Genomic DNA, 16,641 nt, shown 5'->3' on the forward strand with positions numbered 1-16,641 from the left:
ACATTTTGGGAGAACAGAAAGAAGGCCAGTGTGGCTCTAGTTTAGAGAGAGAGCGAGAGCAGCAAGATGAAAGGAGAGAAGGTAGACAGAGGCCTTCTGATGTAACCAAGACTTGGAATTTTCTTTACATTTTAAATGTAATGAGACCCTATTGAAGCATTTTAGGCAAAGAATCAAAAGAATCTGGTTTAGACTGTAAATCACTTTGGTTAATGTGCAGAGAACAGGCAGTATAGGGTATTGGGAGACTGGTTAGGAGATTATATCAGAGGAGCGTCAAGGCAGGAGATGACCTGGTTTAAACTATGGTGATTCCACTGGAGGTAAGAAAAGCTGAGAGACTAAAGATTTTAAAGATAAATTATTATTATTTGCTATATCTTTTTACTGTAATAAACTATAAACCACAGTCATATTGTTTTAACTTATTGGGTAGCCTGGTCCCAGGACAACTCTTTTGAATGCAATTCATTGAGTGTTCTCTTTAGAAAGTGATTCTGTTTTCATGGGCCACGTGCAGTTTTCTTTTTAAAAGCCTTTTATTGCCATCAGAGAAGGCAATCTTATTTACAGAAAGCCCCTCTCCCACCATGTTTGTATGTATATCCATATATCCATCTTAAGACTATATGTGTGCTAAGTCGTTCAGTCATGTCCTACTCTTTGTGACCCCATGAACTATAGTCCTAGGCCGCCAGTCTCCGCTGTCCATGCAATTTCTCATGCAAGAATACTGGAGTAGATCGCCATGTCCTTCTCCAGGGGCTCTTCCTGACCCAGGGATCGAACTCTCATCTCTTATATCTCCTGCATTGGCAGATGGGTTCTTTACCACTAGTGCAAGCTGAGAAGTTTCTAAGTGTATACAGCTCAGTGAATTTTCACAATCTGAACACACCTGTGTATCCATTATCCAGATCAAGAAACAAAACATTATTTCCATCAAGGGACTCTGTCATACTGCCTGCCAGTCATTGCCTATCCTGACTTCCAACACCATAGATTAGTTTTGCCTCTTTTTGGACTAGATATATATAGAATCATAAAGTATGCATTCTTTTGTGCTTAACTTCTTTACTCAACTTTATACTTATGAGATCCTTCCATATAGTTGTCGATTATTGATGTTATTTCATTCTGTAAGTGTACCTTTGAATTTACCTTTCTGATGGATGTTAGGGTAGGCTTCAGTTTGGAGCTATTATAGATAGTGTTACTATAAACATACTAGTACCTGTCTTTTGGCCTTATCTTTTGATGGAACATTTTGGTGGCTGAGTTTTAAATACAGTTAAGTTATTTTTGAATCTGTTCATCTGTAACATAGTACTATATATTTCAATATCTCAAACATATAAACACCAGATCATGAAGGACTTTGCTCTCACAAATGTGAAAACTTTTGGCAACAAGAACTGTTGATGTGAGAAATTTTCAGTTTGGAAGTCTAAAACATTTGGAATTGCATTTGCCATTTTGACCTTCTTTGTAAGCAGTCACAAACTACATGTCCAGGATTTGAGAACATCATGACTTTGCTACATCTTTTTACTGTAAGGGACTGTAAACCACAGTCATGTGATAAGCAAGGTCAGTTAGGCTGTCCTGAAGAATGTGCAAATGTTTGGCACTAAAACAGTCCTTGGCCTTGAAAATCATACCATTCTTTATCCTACCACAGTTGTTTAGGAATAAAGCCAGCAATTTATTTCTTTTGAATTATATATTTCTGTTTTTTGACTCTGTGAAGCATGGAAAGAGAGCCAGCCTCAGAGATAACTATTATCAGCTGAGAGACTCTTCTGCATAACAAGACAACCCTTATTTACTGTACATTCCTACTCTCATATTCCTGTAACTTGTCTTCTTCACTCAGAAACCCCTTTTCCTTTGTTTTGCCTAAAATAGTACATAAACCTCAGTCATTTGGTCTCCTAGAGTCTTATTTCTTTATGAAATTTCCACACATACTTACATAATTAAAACTGTTCTTTCTCTTGCTGATTTGTTTTTGTCAGTTTAATTTCCAGGGCCCTTAGGCAGAGAACCTAAGAAGGTAAAGGGAAGCATTTTTTTCTTTTGCTGCATTAGAATTGGCAATTCTCCAAGTAAGAATATGTGCTACTTTCGGTCTGATGCCCAAAGCATGGGATATTAGGCTGTATTTTCCCACAGTTCAGGCAGTTCTATCCAGAAATGCTAGCCCAGCTGTCCCTTCTGTGTGTCACCAGAATAGCTGTCAAAGCACTGACTCAAAGAAGTTTTACATCTTGTCTTTGGGCCCTATTAAAACTTGTAGTGGTGATTTTATTTTAGAATATAATTGTTGCTCTTTTCCCACAAATAGGGGAAAAATAAGCTTCACTCAGTACCAGTGTTATAGAGATCTGAATTATCTTTCCATTTCTACCTCTGACTTTTCTATTTGACTTTTCAAAAGTATGTTAGTCACTCAGTCGTGTCTGACATTTTGCATCCCCATAGACTGTATGTAGCCTCTGTCCATGGAATTCTCCAGGCAAGTATTCAAATATTCACCATAAGGAGTCCTTATTCAAATATTTAATCTCAATGTGCATCACTCTCATATAGAACTGTTGTGAGGAAACTGCATTTTATAAATGTAGAAAAGGTTGTAAACAAAATTGCATTTTGTTACTTAAATTGCAAAAGCTCAAAATCAAGGAAATGAAATGTGATAGTCATTAACAACATTTGCAAATATTTCCTGCTCTCCACTTCCCAGGCAATTTCTGTTCCTTTTGTGGGTGATGCTATGGGAAGATGGGTTACCTGTGACTAGTTTAGGTCAATGACTTGTGAGTGGAGGTGACAGGGCTGCAGCACTTAATGTTCCTCTGCACGACCCTTCAAGGTTTATTTCCCTCTGCCATTACAAAGAGCAAAGTTCTAGATCATGTCTGCATCTACAATTTGGGTCCCTGAGTAACTATGAAGAACAGAATCCTGCTGCCAACCCATCATAGCCAGATAGCCTGAGCAACAGACAAAGCTTTGTTGTTTTGGAAACCATTGGGTGTCATTTTGGGTGCTCCCCAACAGGTCCAGTACCACAGACCTTTAGGTTTCCTCACAGAAAAGAATTTAGCAAGAGGCAAAGTGATAGATAAGAAGTGATTTACTAGAATAGGACGCTTGTGAGGCTAATAAGCAGGCAGGCATGGGGGTACCATGCCCAGAGAACTTACTGGGCTACAGTTTTACAATCAAAGAACAGTAGGGTGGGGGTGGAGGGAAGAATTTTTTGTCTTTCTTGAGTAGACATCATGCTTCCATCATCAGTTCCTCCTCCAGGTTGAGCAGGGGAGTTTTCTTGTCCCTACATGGTCAAGCTAGGTCCACAAATTACTACTTTTCATGTGCACAGGAAGCACATCCTAGGGATCACTAACTTACTGAGCTCATTGAGCAGGATATGGGTCTCATGTCACCATTGTTTCATTGTTTTGGGGGCATGTCTCATGTTTCTGTTGCATGATTTTGTTGCTAAGCTAGACTGCTTGGTTTTGTGGTTGAGCAAACCTACTTTCCTGAGTAATCATTAATTTACAGAGGTCTCTCATACTTTTTCTACTTACAATCCTCTAGTGGGATTAACTATTTAATCACCACAGTCCCTTTATTCTGTCCCTATCATTTTGAACCACTGATATTGTTTGTTACTGCATCTTGAACCAACTTAACCTAGCCTATCCTGACTCATACAAATAGCTCCAACTTAATGTCATTTGGTTGAGTTTTTCTTGGGGCAATTTTAGTCAAAAAGAAATTCTCATTTATTTTTTCAGTAACTTTTCATGAAGTTCCTATGGGGTTTACATCAATGAACGAACAATATATATGTCTCTATTCTCATGAAAATTGGGAGAGGGCAAAGGAGACATTAGGCATATATCTAAGTATGATGAATGCTGTAATTGGAAAAGTATGACTTTCTCTAAGTATTATTCTTAGAGTGCTGTGGTTTCTTTTCCCCTTTCTGTCTCTCTTTTAAATTAGAGATTATTAAGTTGCTGAATTTTATGCAGGGCTACCTAGAAAAGAATGAGAATGAAAAAAAAACAAGTTTCTAACTCTTGAGAAGTGTCTTAGAATCATAGAAATGTACCTTGCCTGGTCTGGAACCTAGATTCCAACATTGCTTTTGAACAGTGGGCAGCCTCAGACCAGTAGCAAGTTTTGCTGTGTCTCTGTTGATCAGATGTAAAACAGCACTAAATATAACCTCTCAGGGCCAGTCTTTCATAATTACTACAATAATTAAATTAAGCAGAGAATTAAGTGTCCCATAAAAAAGAAGCAGTGTTATTATCCTTTGAAGATTTTACTTGAAATGCATTGGATGAGGCTATAAAAAACCAGTTACCAAAAAAAAAAAAAGAAAAGATTTGGTCTGCCTGTAAAGCAACAGATAAACAAATTAAAATTAAAATTGTACCCTTTCAGCTGTGGGAAATTTTACAGAACGACACAGTAGAATTACACCTTCAAGAATCTAAACTCAGTGTTCATTGCCAAGTAATGTCTGCTAATGTAGTGCTATTAGATATGGTTGAAACATGCCAAAGATTTCCTTGTAATCTTCACAAGAAATATTCAATACTTTTCTTGTCAGTAGAATGAAATGAATGTACAAATACCTAGTTTTATACAAGTAGATAAACAAAAGAAAAATTCATGCAGCATTAAAAACTGCCATTGTCTGTGAGATCTGTAATTTCAAAAGTGTATACACCTATAACTTGTTGGAAATACCTAATGTTCTCAACTCATTCCTCTTTTCTAAGTTTCATTTAGAGTAGAGTTCAGAATCTCAAGGTAATGTTGTAAGAGACGTTGAAAGGCACATTTGTCACTGGTTGTCAGGCAACCTAAAGCATGAGTTATAGGCATGTACAAACACATCTCCTTATTTGATACACAGAGTGGGTGTAGGTGCTGAACTGCTTTTCTATTGGTTAGTTTCCTTTCCAATGGCAGAAGAGAAAGTATTTTTCTCCCCAGTTAATGAACATATTCTTGGAAAGACTGTGTTTCTTTCCCTGGCAGTGTTAAATATAGACTTGAAAACCAGCCTTTAGCATTTATCATTTAAAAGTTACTTTAACTTTGGGTGTTCTATATTTTTATGTCCAGGAAAGCATTTGAAAATTCAAATAAATTAATAGCACACAATGATTATGCTATGAGAAGTTAGCAAGAGAGAGAGATTGGTTTTCTTGATGATACTTTTATATAAAGAAAATAAGAATTGACAATTATCTTCCCAGATTGAAACCAGGAAAAATAACTCCAGGTCTGAAAGGACAACAGAAATAGTGTTCCTGATCCTCATCCCACCTTTACACAGACCACAAGGAATAGGCAGAAAACTGGGAAGAGGGCAGAGTTATAGCAAAGGAACAAAGGGGAGGGGACCAAAAGAGGAATATCAGTCTGCCCACATGAGGGACAGTCATATGGCCTGAAATGTGACCCAATGAAAACAGTATGGAAACAGATGCTTAGTGCTCTTTGAACTGTATGTAACTGCATAATGCAAGCCTACATAATATTTTCTACATGTTTTCTCATTCTCTGGTTTCTGCCTCCTCCTATTTCATCCTACATTCACTGATACTGTTTTTGCATCCTACAGCAGTGTTTCGCAAAGCTTCAGTAGCGCCCTATTTCCAAGTGTTAAATTTATAAAAGAAACCCTAAGCTTCTACAGATGGTATTCACAGTTTTCCACGGGCTGCTCCTACCCTTCAGCAACCTTCTGACCCACTACTTCCCTAAACAGACACTCACTCCACCCAAACACATCATTTCCTACACCTGCTTTGAGGGTTCTGGCTCGCTTGCTCCCTAGCCTCTGATCAAGGCAAACCTTAATTTTCTCCTCTTAGTTTTCTTAAACCTTCAGAAATGGAAGGATCAAAGTGAAAGTTTGCCCGGTGATTAATGACAGCTTGTGCTGTTAGAGAAGAACCAGAAGAGAGTATCACTTTATGCTGCAAACAGAAATAATAATTGTTAACTGTATTAGGGTTCTCCAGAGAAACAAGCAATAGGATGTGTGGGTGTGAATGTGGAGAGACTGAGATTTAAGGAATTGACTCTTGTGATGTGGAATCTGGTGAGCCCATATCTGAATGGAGAGAATAGACCATGGATATATTCTCAAAGGAAAGGGCAAGCACAGAGGCCCTGTAGTAGAGTGGAAGGCTGGAGACCCAGGGAAGAGATGATGGGGCAGCTCATGTCTGAAGACAGTCTGGAAGCATATTGTCTTCTTACTTGGGAGATATCAGTCTTTCTTTTAAGGCCTTTAACTTACTTGATGAGGCCCATCCACATTATAGGGGTAGAATCTGCTTTATTCAACCTAATGATTTAAATGTTAATTCCATCTAAAAATACCTTCACAGAGAAATGTTTGGTACCTTGACCTAGTCAAACTGGCACATAAAATTAACTATCACACTAACCATGCAAATGCTTACTCTATCCATGCACTGTTCTAGATTCTTTATATGTATTAACTCATTTAACCTTAACAATCTTATAAGATAGGGTTATTATTATCTTTCCCATTTTAAAGATGAGGACCGGATAGATTTGGTAATTTGCCTGAAGTTACATAGCTTATAAATGATGGCTTACTGGGACTTGAATTTTTGCTGCCTGCCCCCAGAGTTTTATGCTCTTAACTACGTGCTCAGTCACCCTGGTGTCCAACTCTTTGCGACCCTATGGACTGTAGCCCTCCATTCTCCTCTACTGTGCTATTTATCTCTCAAGAAAGTTCAATTTAACTCACTGATCCCTTATATATTCTGTTTGCTGCCCACATCAATATCTTTGTCTGCCATTAACATCTGTTAGAAATCAACTTTTTATAGTGAAAGTGAAAGTCACTCAGTCATGTCCAACTCTTTGTGACCCCATGGACTGTACAGTCCATGGAAATCTCCAGGCCAGAATACTGGAGTGAGTAGACTTTCCCTTCTCCAGGGGATCTTCCCAACCCAAGGATCAAACCCAGGTTTCCCGCATTACAGGCGGATTTTTTACCAGCTGAGCCACAAGGGAAGCCCAAGAATATTGAAGTGGTTTAGCCTATCCTTTCTCCAGTGGATCTTCCCGACCCAGGAATCAAATCGGGGTCTCCTGCATTGCAGGCGGACCACACAATAGCCCTTTGAAGTATGTAGTTTTGCCGCTATTTTACAGATAAGGGAAGTCTGAGGCACAGAGAAGTTAATAATCTGCCCCAGGCTGCACGGTAAAGAGTGAAATAGCAGGCAACTGAACCCAGGACCCACAGTCTCCAAAGCATATCCCCTGCCCACTCTGTCTCTCTGTATGTTAAAGATGTTCCTACTCATCTCTGTTTTGAAGACCTTAAATTACTTTAACCAAAGTTAGCTTTGCAAATTAATAAGCATTGGCTTTCTGTTTTGATGTATTCCACAAATGAAATACACTGTACATATAAGCCTATATTTCTGACCACTTCATGCGCCAGGAAAGAGCATGATTGTAGCTAAATGGAAAGAAAAATCAAAGAGAGAACCTTTCCTGTTTTACCAAGTAGGGATTAGATATTATCATCTACTGGGAGTCTGCTGTGTTTAGAGAAAGTGCAAGGGTTGAATACATCACTCTGAAGCACTGAAATGAGAGAAAAGAAGCAGTTAGAGAGGAATACAGATTGGGCCTGAGAAGTAAACTTGCCTAAGAATAGCCTGGTGGCAAGAGCTTCAGTGGGCAGGAAAACATGCAACAAAAAGTGCCCATTTTGCAGTGTGGTTTGCCACACTGGAATTATGAGTTTACTTTGTTGCTAAAGGGACAAGGAAATGGCAACCCACTCCAGTATTCTTGCCTGGAGAATCCCAGGGATAGAGGAGCCTGGTGGGCTGCCTTCTATGGGGTCGCACAGAGTCGGACACGACTGAAGCGACTTAGCAGCAGCAGCAGCAGTTGTTGTTAAGGGACTGATGTAGAAATTTTTATTCCAGGAGTCTTGTTTTCTCAGTGGTGCCCGTGAGAAGGCAGAGCATACTGTTTACTGTTGATAAGGATCATAATGTAGTAGTATCTGCTACCAGGGACCTTTCACCTCTGTCTTCTTAACTCACTGACTACACTTGTAGCCTGGGAGAGGAAAGATCCCAGAAGTTTTCTGACTTGTCCAGAAGTCAATATGATCGAAGAAACTTAGAGACAGGAGGTTTCTTTGAACTATTTTCCTCCTCTTATCTCCTTCATTTTTCAGAAAAATGCCAACTCTGAGAGGTGAGGAGATTTGCCCAACATCACAGAGCTGGTAACTACAGACAGGAACTCTAGGCCAAATTTCTATATTCCAGGCAAATACTTACCCTACCTCTTCACACCATATGCAGTCAGTGTAGTTTTTTACTTTAGACAACATAGTAAATGTTAGGAATTTTTATTATTCTCTGTCCTTGTCTAGCAATAGTTAACTGGACATGGAACAACAGACTGGTTCAAAATAGGAAAAGGAGTACATCAAGGCTGTATATTGTCACCCTGCTTATTTAACTTATATGCAGAGTACATCATGAGAAATGCTGGGCTGGATGAAGCATGAGCTAGAATCAAGATTTCTGGGAGAAATATCAATAACTTTAGATATGCAGATGACACCACCCTTATGGCAGAAAGTGAAGAAGATGTAAAAAGCCTCTTGATGAAAGTGAAAGAGGAGAGTGAAAAAGTTGGCTTAAAGCTCAACATTCAGAAAACTAAGATCATGGCATCCGGTCCCATCACTTAATGGCAAATGGATGGGGAAACAGTGTCTGACTTCATTTTTTTGGGCTCCAAAATCACTATAGATGGTGACTGCAGCCATGAAATTAAGACACTTACTCCTTGGAAGGAAAGTTATGACCAACCTAGACAGCATATTAAAAAGCAGAGACATTGCTTTGTCGACAAAGGTTTGTCTAGTCAAGGCTATTGTTTTTCCAGTGGTCATGTATGGATGTGAGAGTTGGACTATAAAGAAAGTTGAGCACCGAAGAATTGATGCTTTTGAACTGTGGTATTGGAGAAGACTCTTGAGAGTCCCTTGGACTGCAAGGAGATCCAACCAGTCCATCCTAAAGGAGATCAGTCCTGAGTGTTCATTGGAAGGACTGACGCTGAAGCTGAAACTCCAATACTTTGGCCACCTGATGTGAAGAGCTGACTCATTGGAAAATACCCTGATGCTGGGAAAGATTGAGGGCAGGAGGAGAAGGGGATGACAGAGGATGAGATGGTTGGATGGCATCACCGACTCAATGGACATAAGGTTGGGTAAACTCCAGGAGTTGGTGATGGACAGGGAGGCCTGGGGTTTTGTGATTCATGGGTTGCAAGAGTCAGACACAACTGAGCGACTGAACTGAACTGAACTGAAACAGACAAAATTTTGTCCTTATGGAACATACACTGTAGAGAAAGAAATAGAAAACAAACAAAAAATAAATAAATATGTTCTTTGATATTTATAACAATGAATGGTCTATTTAAAAAAAAAGAAATGATGGCTAATGGGCTGGAGAAAGGAATATGTGCTCTTCGAGGTGAGGAAGTGAGGGAAAGCCTAGCATTGGGGAGGCAAAAGCCATAATGAAGGGAGAGAACAGACACATACATATATTTGGAGGAAAAATATTCCAGGCAGAGGAAAGGGCAAGTGCAAAGGCCCTGCAGCACAGTGGTAAAGAAGCTTTCAGGATGGGAACATAGTTAATGAATGTGGCTCAGCTGGTAAAGAATCAGCTTGCAATGCGGGAGACCTGGGTTCAAACCCTGGGTTGGGAAGATCCCCTGGAGAAGGGAAAGGGAAAGAATACCCACTCCAGTATTCTGACCTAGAGAATTCCATGGACTGTATAGTTCGTGGGGTTGCAAAGAGTCGGACACAACTGAGCGACTTTCACTTTCACTTTACAACTAACCCAGGGAGTGCCAGTGGTAAAGAAACTGCCTGCCAAGGCAGGTAGACATAAGAGATGTGGGTTCAGTCCCTGGATTGGGAAGATCCTCTGGAGGGAGGCATGGCAACCCATTCTAGTTCTTGCCTGGAGAAGTCCATGTATAGAGGAGCCTGGTGGGCTACAGTCCATAGGGTCACAAAGAGTTGGATATGACTGAGAGCCTAACACTTTCACTTCATGTTCCATAGAAAGAATATGGCCAATCTCAAAAGGCAAGAATGGCCTTGGGAGAAACACACTCTACAGAGAGTGGGCCTTCTCAGAAAGCCTAGAGGCTTGAAAATATGGGGTGGTTAGTTTTTACGGGTTGGATAGTTGCATAGGCTAATGACTGGTAGGATTATTCCAACTATTTTGGAGAAGGGGCAGAGATTTAGGAATTGGACCACCGCCCACTTTCTGACCTTCTATGTTCAGCCTCAGAACTGTCATGGTGCAGGTGTGTGTGTCATTTAGATACCAATGTGTTACAATGAGCATATTATGAAGCTCAAGGTCCATTGGAAGTCGAATCTTCTGCCATCTTGGACCTAGTTGGTTCTAACCAGCCTTTGTCATGTCTTTTGGCTATGTTATTCTTTCAAAGATCATGCCCAGCCTCCCTCCCTCCTATTTCAGTTCCAGGGAGAAATCAAGGTGAAAGACATATACTAAGGACATATCAGTGTGCAAATGGAATTTTTTTTTAAGATTTATTTATTTGTTTATTTATTTATATTTGGCTGTGCTGGGTCTTTATTGCTCTACACAGGCTTTTCCTAGTTGTGGCAAGCAGGAGCTACTCTTCATTGTGGCTTCTCATTGCAGTGGCTTCTCTTGTTATGAAGCATGGGCTTCAGTACTTTTGGCGCAAGGGCTTTAGTGGTTGTGGCTTTCAGGCTCTAGGGTTCTGGCTCAGTAGTTGTATCACATGGGCTTAGTTGCTCTGAGGCATGTGGGATCTTCCCAGACCAGGGGTCAAACCTGTGTCCGCTGAATTGGCAGGCATACTCTTAACCACTGGGCCACCAAGGAAGCCCCTTGCAGACGGATTTTAAAGCCATGAAACTTAAGATCACCTAGGGAGTAAGATGGATGGAGAAGAGAGGATGCTGGATATCATAGCCCTGGGACTTTTTAGAATTTAGAGGTTGGTAAAAGGAAGAGGTCCAGGCAAAGGAAACTAAGAAGAAATAGCCATGAGGTAGGAGGAAAACCAATTTTAAAAAGAAGTGAGAGAAAAGCAATAAAGAAAATTTCAAGAAGGAAAGTGTAAGCAGTTGTATCAAATATAGATAGAGGTTGAGGGCTGTGAGTTGATGATTAGATGTGACCATGTAAAGGTCTTTGAAGACCCAGACAAGAGCAGTGTCAGTTCAATGGGGGCACGTAAACCTGATTGTCATGAGTTCAAGAGAGAATGAGTAGAAAGAGAGCAAACAATCTAAAAGTACTTGATGGGTTTTATTTTAATATGGGACATTGGAATGAGGCAGTAACAGAGGGGAATTTGTTTTTAATGTAAAATATTACACACACATATATATAGCACATATACATGCTGATGAGAATAATTTTGAAGGAATCAGACTGACTTGCAAGAAAAGGAAAGAAGGAAAGGAGCAAATGTTGAAGGAAATGGCAAACCACTCCAGTATTCTTGCCTGGAGAATCCCATGGACAGAGGAGCCTGGTGGGCTAAGAGTCCACGGGATCGCAAAGAGTCAGACACGAGTGACTTAACTAACGAACTAGGATGGGGGAGGAGTTGGAGGACCCAGAAGAGTTAGCAGGGTAGCTGGACAGCTCTCAGGACCCACTTGAGGTTAGGTTCATGAATTTGGTGTGAGACTAGTTAGTGTATTAATGTCCTTCTCCAGCTGTATTCAGCTACTTGGGTACAGAAGCAGATCAGATGAAGAGTTAAATATGACTAGGTTAAGATTTAGTGTTAGTCGCTCAGTTGTGTTGGACTCTTTGCAACCTCATGGACTGTAATCCACCAGGCTCCTCTGTCCACGGAATTCTCCAGGCAAGAATACTGTAGTGGGTAGCCATTCCCTTCTCTAGGTGATCTTCCTGAGTCAGGGATTAAACCTGGGTCTCCTGCATTCCAGGCAGATTCTTTACCAACTGAGCCACCAGGGAAGCCCATAAGATTTACATAGGTAAGAATTAGCTACGTGGATATAACAAAGTGGGGAACTAACAATGGCCATGGAATCCAAGCTAGATAAACAGAGGAGAGGGCATGAGTGGTGCCATGGAAACTAAAAAGTTGGCGGAGTCAATCGACTGGGGATAATGGCCATTGTACAAACCTAGAAGAGTGGCTTTTTCTCTTTCAATATACTCTAAAATGTGAATGATTGGTGAATAGCATATAAAAGTAACCTTGTATGCATTTAATGAGAAGAAAGATGTTTCTTAACACAAAGAAATGAATCCCTAATAGGCAAATTCTAGAGGTATTTGATAGGATAATGGGAGAATATTGAAGGAAAGAGCCTCAATAATATAATTTAAGGACGTCCCATCTGATACAATTATAAGGCTGACGGTGCTCCATGGGGTCCTGAATATGCGGTGACTTGTTTCTTTCTCTGTACCAAAAGGGAGTTATTCATCAACCAGAAGTCTAGCAAGATGAAGTAGAGACTCACTTGATCTTGAAAGATCAAGACATATTATACAAATAATACAGGACTGGAATTTGTGTTACTAACTTCTGTGTTAATATATTTTCCACAAGAAGGAACATGAGGGAAGGTGGACTATCTTAATAATTGACTTCAGTCACCATTAAGCAGCTACAGTGAGTTCTATAGATAGATAGAATTTGTAAATCCTAGGTGTATGGGGACTGAGCATGAAAAATTATAGGATATATATATAAGGAATACCAAAAATATTAACAAAAGTGCTGACAACAGAAATGGATAGATCAGGCCTGAAAATAAATAGGTTTACTAGTGTAGTCATTACCGAGAAACTAATTTTGTTGCTCCCAGGAAATAAAATCCACCATGTATTGTGTCTACAGACAGCTAGACACCCAATTCAATATCCATTCCCCTTAGTAACATACCCCTCCCTGATTTTTATCTGGACATACTGGTGGCAAAAAGAAAACATTATTTCCTAGCCACTCTTATAATTGGTTTGGTCTGGCTGTTAAATTCATGCCATAAGATGCAAGTAGAAGCACATGGACCTTCAGAAGGTCACAATACAAAGGAAGGAGGCATGTCTTTCTGTCATTCTTTCCTGGACTATGGACATGATGGTTGGAACTTAAGAATCATTTTGGATCATAGTATGACAAGATAGAGATGGCAGAGCAGTGAGATAGGAGGTTGGATCTTTGGTGAACTGTCTATGGAGCAACCATAGCAACCCTTTCTGTTAGAGCTGTGAAATCTGATCATAACAAGCACACGCATTTATCACTGCAGATGCCACTGTCCCTAGCATAGTACTTTACACATAATAGTCACTCAGTAAATATTTGATGAATAAGTACCATTATTTGTGATGGGGGTTTTGTTTCTGAAAGTGCTGTTAGTGGAAACTTGAATGGTATTTCCCCAAATGTAGCAGTTTTGTTTTTTTGTTTGTTTGTTTGTTTGTTTTTCTGTTGCCTTTAGATGAGCCTCTGAATGACACGTGCATGCTAAGTCACTTCAGTCGTGTCTGACTCTGTGTGACCCCATGGACTGTAGCCTGACAGGCTCCTCTGTCCATGAGCTTCTCCAGGCAAGAATACTGGAGTGGGTTGCCCTGCCCCCCTCAAAGTGATCTTCCCGACCCAGGGATCGAACCCAGGTCTCCTGCATTGCAGGCTGATTCTTTACCATCTGAGCCACCAGGAAAACCCCAAAGTGACATATATAGAAGTGAATACAAGAAGGGATGTAGGTTTTATTCACAAATCTTTGCAACATATTTGCTCTTAAAAATTGCCTTCAGTATCAGTTATTGGTCTGTAACAAGTAACCCAAATAATCATCAGCTTAAAACAACAGTCATTTATTATTATGTCTAGCGGGGAGCCGGCCTGACTGCTCAGGCCCCTTCTTGGCCCTGAGAGAGATCAAAAGGTCCCTCTCTTGTCCCACCACCCCTGATTTGTTAAAGTGCAAATTGGCCTTTCACAACCTCCATCAAAGGAAATTATGCAGCAACATTTTGCCGGATTTTCCTGACTCTAACAAGATTGTCAGGCTCCTGTGGATGATTTAATTCACACTAAGACGCCAGTGCCATGCTTTGCTAGTCTTAAAGAGTTGAGATAAAATTCCTGAGCGAATGTCTTCGATTCTGCACGTATGCATGTCTTTGAACTAAATTTAGTGAGTCCTGTTAGCATATATATGTATGTTACCCCTCAATAAAGTTGTCGGTTATCGGCTTCAGCCAAGAGCTGGCTCCGTCCCTCTCAACCCCATTCTTTCTGAGTCTTTATTTCTTAGGTATTTCGTCGATTGCGTCCGTGACCGGTTCGTTTGCCGGTAGGCTCCGGCAATGTCTGGTTTCTGCAGCTTGGCTGAAGTTCAGCTGACCTAGGTTTGGTTCAGCTGGGTAGCTCTGCATCTCACTGCAGGTCTGCAGGTTAGCTGGGTCAGCTCTATTGAGAGTGTCTCTCCTTCTCGGGCAAGTGGCCCTTCTTCTCAAGATGATGACAAGAGCACAAAAAGAGGAAACACTCAAGGATTATTTAGGCCTAGACTTGGAACTTGTGCATAGTCTCTGTTGTCTACGTACCATTGGCCAAAACAAGTCACATGGTCTAGTAGATTCAGTATGACTATCAGTGACTTTTGACTCCTCCCATCAAGAGGTAGTTTATTTTACACAGATATTCTCTACCTCTTGAAGATGGGCTTGTGACCTGCTTTGACCAATAGAACCTGATAGAAGTTAAGTTTGTTATGTATACATATTTGTCTGTCTGGGTCTTAATTGCTGCATGTGGTCTTTCTCTAGTTGTGGCAAGTGGGGGCTACTGGTTGTGATGCATGGGCTTCTGGTTGTGGTGGCTTCTCTTGGTGCAGAGCATGGGCTCTACAACATGTGGGCTTCAGCAGTTGTGGCTCGCAGGCTCTATAGTTGTGGTGAACACAGTGCCCTGTGGCATGTGGGACCTTCCTGGACCAGGGATGGGACTCATGTCCTTTGCACTGATAGGCAGATCTTTAACCACTGGCCCACCAGGGAAGTCTGGAAGTGAAGTCTTGTCCCTCAGTGAGCCTTAGCTTAAAGTGGACTTGTATTTCCACCCTCACCCTCTTGGGACGTTGCAACCACCACATAAGGATGGGGAAACCCAACTCAGTTGAGCCTCTTCATGGATGAAAGCTCATGTGGAGAAAAGCCTGACAATCCCAACTGCCCAAGCTCAGGCCCCAGGCTCTCTGTCTAGCTAAATGTAACTTTATGAGTGAGTCCAAGTCAGAGCAACAAAAGAATTCCCATTCAAACCATAGAATTGTTACAGAGCTATTTTAAGTCACTGGTTTGGTGTGCAGCAATAGATAAATAATACATATATCTAAGACCAGAGTCAAGGCACAGGGAAGTATACTCTACATCAGGTAAGCATGTGAATACAGAGAGGGGTAAAGAATTGAGACCAACAAATCAATCCACTCTAGTGTATAATATCTGACTTTCGATCATTTTAAATATACATTGATCTTTAGTTGTTAGTGGCTTTGGACATTTTAAATTTGTTTTCTTACTCTCCAACCCATTCTATCTTCATGATAGTTTATCTTCAGTTCTTCCCTTCCTGTCCTCACGTACTGTTGCCCTATCAAAAGGTGGAGTCAATTTCTGCATACCCTTCAACCTAGGCAAGCCCAAAACTGCTTTGACCAATAAAGTACAGGGAAGCAACACTGTCTCAACTCCTAACCTTTTAGAGGCCTGGCAACTTCCATGACCTGCCTTTTGGAAGCCTGCCACCTTGTAAGAAATACAACCACGGAGGCAAGTCTGCTGTAAACCAAGTTTCTGACATTTGTTGAAGAAAAATGATCACTTACACATATGTTTTATAAGTTTCTAGTTTGCATTCAGTTTTTTCAGATGATAGACACCATAGTTTGTTTTTTCACTCATCAGGTATAGCCACGCCAGGGGGATTATGAATAATGCTGCTGTGAACATTCACCTGCAGGTTTTTGTGTGGATACATGTTTTCATTATTTTGAGGTACATCCCTATGAGTGGAATTGCTAGGCCATATGGTAGCTGCTACACACCTTTGAATCTCTTTTCCTAAAGGAATACATTTTTTAAAAAAATCTGAATCTGTGACAGAATTTAGAGGTTCAGAATTCCTTGAAAAATGCAAGACATTCTTTAAAATATAGTATGTTGGAATAATTATTAATAGTATAACATGATTAAAACATAGTATAACCATAGTATAACATGATTAAAAAGTTCAATCCAATCATGTAAACCATAAAACAAACCAGAAAGGAAGACAGGAAGCCGTAGTATATCTATTAATATAACTGATGTCATGTGCTTATTCCTGGATCCTGATCTGACCCTGTCTTCCTCTATCTCTAGGGCAGCTCTGCTCTGCCCCCCTGCCCTCCACATGAGACAACTCAAGGGACCACTA

Source organism: Odocoileus virginianus, chromosome 21, assembly GCF_023699985.2.
Source record: "Odocoileus virginianus isolate 20LAN1187 ecotype Illinois chromosome 21, Ovbor_1.2, whole genome shotgun sequence".
In the NCBI taxonomy this organism is placed as follows: domain Eukaryota; kingdom Metazoa; phylum Chordata; class Mammalia; order Artiodactyla; family Cervidae; genus Odocoileus; species Odocoileus virginianus.